Source organism: Gekko japonicus, unplaced genomic scaffold (genome assembly GCF_001447785.1).
Source record: "Gekko japonicus isolate JY-2015 unplaced genomic scaffold, Gekko_japonicus_V1.1 scaffold3223, whole genome shotgun sequence".
Lineage (NCBI taxonomy): Eukaryota > Metazoa > Chordata > Lepidosauria > Squamata > Gekkonidae > Gekko > Gekko japonicus.
The window spans coordinates 73,893-79,892 of record NW_015163185.1 but is presented as its reverse complement, the minus strand read 5'-3'; the positions used below and the strand labels follow the sequence as shown (position 1 = coordinate 79,892).

The following is a 6,000-nucleotide window of genomic DNA, read 5'->3' as shown; positions in this document are numbered from 1 at the left end:
TTTGAAGGGCGGACTCCATAGCACTGCACCCTGTTGAGGTCCCTCCCCTCCCCTCCCCAAACCCCACCCTCTCCTGGATCCACCCCCAAAGTCTCCAAGTATTTTCCAGCCAAGAGCTGACAACCCTAAAATTGCACCTCCTTAATCTCTTTCAATACCTTTTTGGACACTTTGAGGTGCTAAAAGTGTCAGTTCCTGAGTACACAGTGGTGTAAGGAAAAGAGCTGACAACCCTAAAATTGCACCTCCTTAATCTCTTTCAATACCTTTTTGGACACTTTGAGGTGCTAAAAGTGTCAGTTCCTGAGTACACAGTGGTGTAAGGAAATGGGTCTAGCTCCAAAGCAATTATTTGGAAATAGAAGGCACAAATTTGTTTGGGAAATTTTCTCCCAAGGGACATATCATTTAAAGAAGATGATGGGAGCATTTGCTAGTGAAAGGGATGCTAGACGTTTCATCTGCCCTCACCCCACCCCCGTTTCTCTTGGCCTAAATTACTTCCGATTTTGCAGCCCAACCAGGAGAGAAACAGCTGGGGTGAAGCATTTTCAGGCGTTAGGGTTCAACACTCTGAATGCTCCCTCCCGGTTTCATATCAAAGTTGCGGTGACTTGATTGTCACACACAGAAGTGCCCCGTCTTGACCTTCTTCATGGAGTCGTTAGGATGATAATTCTACAATGGTGAAGCACGTGGTGCGCTGAAGAGTAATTTTTTAAAAATGTAATCCTTAATGTGATTCTAGTACTTTGGAGACAGGCTGATCGTTTGGCCAAGGCAAGGGCTACGCTGGCTTTGCAGAGTTGGCAGATGGGATTCCTCGCTACATAAGCTCCCGTCCCTGTCCTGAGACAGACAAAGCAGCCCGCGACTCTCGGGACGGAGACCTTCACCTTCTTTGACCCCAGCAAAGCCGATTGTATTGCGTATTGTCAATCAGCTGATGACGACACATCCGAAGTCCCGCCCCCAAGTATTATTCCGACAACGCGCCAGTCACCCTTCATCTCTCTCGCGGTGGGGTAGCCCCGCCTCTTTGGAGAAAAAAAGGAGGCGGAATCAACTATAGCGCCCACCCTCTGCGAGCTTCGATTGGTGAGGAAGGTGGTCGTGGCGTCACGATTGGCCTTCATTCCGGCCTCTCAGTAATCAGCCCTGCTGGGTGGTGCGGGTGGCTGCCGTGCTCGAAGTCCCTCTGTCAGTCTCTTTCTTTCTTTGCCCTCCACTTTTGTTGGCTCGCCTGAGCGAGCGGAGAAACGAAGAGTCGCTCCGTTAGGAGCGAGACGAGCCGGAGTCGCGCTAGCTACGGAAGGGGGTGAGCCTGGTTCTTGGCGCTGAGGGAACTTTTTGTTTTCTGATGAATCCCCCCCCTCCCTCCCCGTTGCTTGGGACAGTTGGAACCGACGGTTGAGTAACGGCTGTTGGCAGAGAGCGGCGAGTTTATTTCTCCTGGCGAGTTCGAAGGTTTGAGTCGCTTCCCTCTCGGTACCCCCTCCTCGTTTCGGAGAGTGAACCGTGAAGCGGGGTTCACGCTGCTGTCCCCTAGTCCCGACCCGCGGAGACTACCGGAGGGGGGCGGGGCGGGCGAAAGGAGGGGGCCCGTTATCATTGGAGCCCCTTTGTGCTTGCGGGCAAGTCAGTGTGTGGGCGTGCCGTGCCTGCGTGCGTGTGTAGAAGGCAGCGAGTGTCGGAATGCCGATGCACAAGCTTCAGCTTTCGCCTGCTTGAGGCTCCGGCCAGAGGTCGGCTTGGGATAGCGTGCCTTTTTAGCAACTCCTTGTATGGACTCGCCTTGTTACGCCGCAGTCTGTCTTTTTTTCTGCATAATTAACGCGAGAGCTAGCCCCGTTGCAGCCTGTGAGTCCGTAGGGAAGCGGGCTGCACGTGTCCAAGCTTAGCCGAGCCTGTGCGGAACATCGGCAGTTCCTCGTCGGATACAGTTTCCACCGAGAAGAGGCTGGCCCACAGCTAGCAGTCATAATAACTGGCGTGGATTTTATTTTTCCTGACGCCGGTCCTATTTTTCTGCGTCGTCCTATCCGTCCCCCCTCCATTTTAATAGTCTACCCCCCAAAGTACTTAGTATTTGAGTATAGGCACCATAATTCCTTTTTTAAAAAAAGTGTTGCATCGGGCCATGAAAGTTACTTGGCTTTGAAGGTTGAAAATTCACAGTTAGAAAATTCCGTGTGACTTGGTCGCCTTCCAAGCCGACTAAAGGAAGACCGTGGAATTACTGGCATGGAAATTCTTCGGACCTTTAGCTATTACTAAAGTGGATAACTGTAAAACTAATTTTTAGTGCCTGGAAGTAATTTCTTTCTAACAGTACTACATTCACCAGCAGTAAGACAAAAATGTGCTGTCACTGTATCATCAGTCATTTTATGGTAATAGGAATTTGCAACTTTAACAGTAAGGATCATTTCAGGTATTTTCATGTATCCTGTGAAATTAACACATTAAAATGGTTGCACAATTGAAATGGATTTTGAAATTTGTTCTGACGTATTCTTGCTTTTTCACATTTGAATGCTTAACAGCTTTTGTATGTGTTGAAGCCTGTAACTTGAAATTTGGTGTTGATATTGTTCTCATGATATATAGATTACTTTTCTCTAACCTCTTTATTAATTTCAGTATGCTCATGTAGGTATGTTCTGAGCTGTGTTCTTTAAGCCTCTGTGTAGGCAGAAATCTGTGCCCATATATTTTAGCCTCCTTATACAATGTTGCGATCTTGGATACTTGCCCAGAAAAGTCATTGTGGGAAACTTAAACTTGAAAACACATTCTTTTTCATTCTGCCTTGAAATGTTCTCCGTTGAAATATATAGGTCAAATCAAAGGTAGACTGAATTGATAGTTTTTTAAATGGCTACTTGACACCCCCCTGTATATTCACTTAAACTATAGTTAACACACGCATGAAAGGCAAAGTATGATATTTATGAAGTAGGTTTCCGTATAATGCTGATTCTTTGGTGATAGCATGGCAGCCCTCTTATATAAGGTGTTGCCATAAATGAGCACTCTGGAATTTTTTAAAGGAACTTAGTTTTATGCAACTTCCAGAGTGTGTGTTCTGTAAAGTATGCATGTAAATGAAATATTTTAATGAATATATAGTTGAATTCACTTCTCTGAGGCATTCCTAAAAATACTCTGCCAACAGCATTTTCTTGTCTGCTTCTTGAGATTGTTTGGAAATTACATTTGGTCCACAGTGGAGTCACTATAATTTTAACTGTTGCCTACATACTCCAGTGGGTACTAGGAGGCCCACATGCAGAACCTGTAGGTCACAGGGTATCCAGGAGAGGATTTGAGGTCCAGTGATTATCCAGAGAAAATGTTCAGATCACTGCACACACTATGTTTGTACAGTTGACTGTGTGGAGGGCACATACTTTCTATAAGAAATGAGATGGGAATCAGGGTTAAAAAATAGAACTAAAAGTGCAAGCAGTCAGGAGACTTTTAATTTAGAGGCAGCAGGCAAGACACTAGGTCCCATCCATGGGGAGATAATGAGGTGCCTCACTTCCAGTCTGCAATAGCTTTTGTAGACAGAAGAGTGTTGTGCCATGGTAGATGTACTATTCTGGATTATCTTTGAGCTCTGCCAGGACAGGAGGATTTAGAAGTGATTTTACCCCTGCTAGTGGGCATACATTCTGGATGTTGGGCTATATATAGACACTGAGAGCAAACTGGAGTTTATTATTAATATGAGACTGATCTATTTTCAAGCTCACATGATCCCTCCTTCCTTTTGTGTGAGACCTGAAACTGAAAACTTTTTGGATTAAGAAGCACTTGATTGAACCTTCGTTTGTTGTGCCATTGTGTCAACATATTAAGGCTGGTTTCTTACCCACAAACCAATTTGTGATCCTGTGCGGAGTTCTTCTAGTCAAACTGACTGAAGTCATACTGTGCATGGCATTGTACTTTTAGTCTTACAGTCTTTTTATTTACTATAGGAATAGATGTGAAAATGGTTTGAAGTATGAAACTTTTCTTGAAACCTACTATTGTAGTCTATTTCAGTGTAACTTACTTGCATAAAAGCATTTTGTGCTTGTTAATGTTTGCTTCTGTGAACTTAGTAAATGATGTTATGGGCAACTGAAGTATGGAACTGGTAGACTTACCACTGACTAACTGCTGCATAACTAACTTCGGAATGCTTGTTGTCCTAGGTTTAATTTTTTTGACCGTTTCCCCCAGATTTGCTTCCCTTGGTGCCCTCATTCATAGAGTGTTCTGGTTCCTGCTATAATTATAGTGCCAGCCATAACGTATCATGCAAAACTAATAATTACGTGGTCGTTTCCTGTTTATATTAGTATAGACACTCTTATTTGCCTTGAATTCATTTCAGTTAATGTATTAAAGTTGACTCTTTAAAGGAATATATTCAGTCAAATGAAAATTTCAACAAAGCAACCCCATTCTATATAGGGTTGGTTTTTTAAAGCTTATTGTATATAAAACTGTTTCACATACAACTTTGACAAGTTAAAATATCAACATGAAAAATGTATGTTTTACTTATAAAACTTGGACCAGAATGTTTTTAGTTTGGAACTATTGCTGTCTTCAATCACTATTTGACTTTCCATTTCTAAGCAAAACTGTAAAGATTTTTCTGACTTCATTTACGTTTTATTATACCCTTTAAATGTTACATTTAACTGCTGGTTGCTCTATTTTTGTTACTTGGAAGCTTTAATCATGGAAGGGCATTTCTAGTACTTTACAAATATATAAAGTGACCACTCGATTACAGTCTTTGAATTGCAAATCCTTTTGGAGTCATAATTTATCTGTCTAAGAATCTAAAAGATGTTTTTAAGTTGTTTTGACCAAGGGTTTAATATTATGAATAGCACCCATGAATATTAAAAAGTGTATCACATCAGTTATGTTGTGATGAAATTATTCTAGGACTAAGATAATTGGTTGTTAAGCATTAAATCTATTAGAGTTAGTATGTACAAGAAGGGGAACCCGTGATACAAGAAGGGGGGAGTTCCACGTGGAGGAGAAGGAAGTAGCCGCAGGTGAGCCTTCTCCCCTTCTCCCTCTGAGGTGGAGGACATCTTGTGGGTGATTCCCATCCATCACTTAGGGAGGCAGGACTAATTTCAATTACTTCCTGTTTCCTGTAGTGGGAGTCACCCTAGGCTCAGTTCTTTTCCTGCCTCAGAAGGGAGAGCAGCTAGGTGTAGGCTCTGCCTAACCCTATCTTTCTGAGTTAACTTACTTTCACTTTCTCCTTCCATCTTTGCTGTTCCCTCTCTCTGAAGAAACTTAAGAAAAATCAAATCCTTTTCTTCTTCCTTCCCATATGTTATCCTCTTTTCTCTCCCCCCCACTTATTTAGATATCCGCACGCAGGGGGCACCTTGGCTATTAGTTATATAGATATTGTGTAAGTAGAAATAAAAATATGGAAACTATATGAAGTAAAAGGCATTTTGTTGATGCCTCAGATATGGATAAAAACACATTACACATATGTGCTTGTCTGGTACTGTGCATTTGGAAACTTTTGCTAAGTTTGCAGTTTCATTTTTTAAAGCTCAGCTAATTTGTTTTGCCGATTCCTATAATTGATTCTTTACTAACACTCTGAGATACTGGTTAAGATCAGTTATTCTTTTTGGTCAGTATTGTACAAACATGACTCCAAGAGAGTACTTCCAAAATGAGTGAATTTTGTGGTCAGCTTATGTGTATATTTTATGTATTGTAATTGAGATTTGATGACTGATTGTGGAAGAAACCTTTTTTTGTCTTAGAATGCACTTAATGGCCTTCTTTATAAGAGCCATGGGGGAAGAAACCTTTTTTGTCTTAGAATGCACTCTAGCTTTCAAAAACATACATTCTCATTTATTTCTGCAGTTCAGTATTTCACAGTTGTCTTTATTTGAGAATTGCCTTATGAATGAGCATGGTATGGTTCAGAGACAACAGTAAACTGGT

At 42.1% G+C, this 6,000-nt stretch overlaps 1 protein-coding gene across 1 annotated transcript in view; it reads left to right on the top strand.

Annotated features, from left to right (window-relative positions):
* Positions 1 to 1,186: 1,186 nt before the first annotated feature.
* FAM126A (family with sequence similarity 126 member A) overlaps positions 1,187 to 6,000 on the top strand; it is a 67,671-nt gene continuing 62,857 nt past the window's right edge. The window contains exon 1 of the mRNA XM_015407115.1: positions 1,187 to 1,318. The gene's annotated coding sequence lies outside the window, so the exon portion shown is untranslated. The remainder of the gene's footprint in view (positions 1,319 to 6,000) is intronic.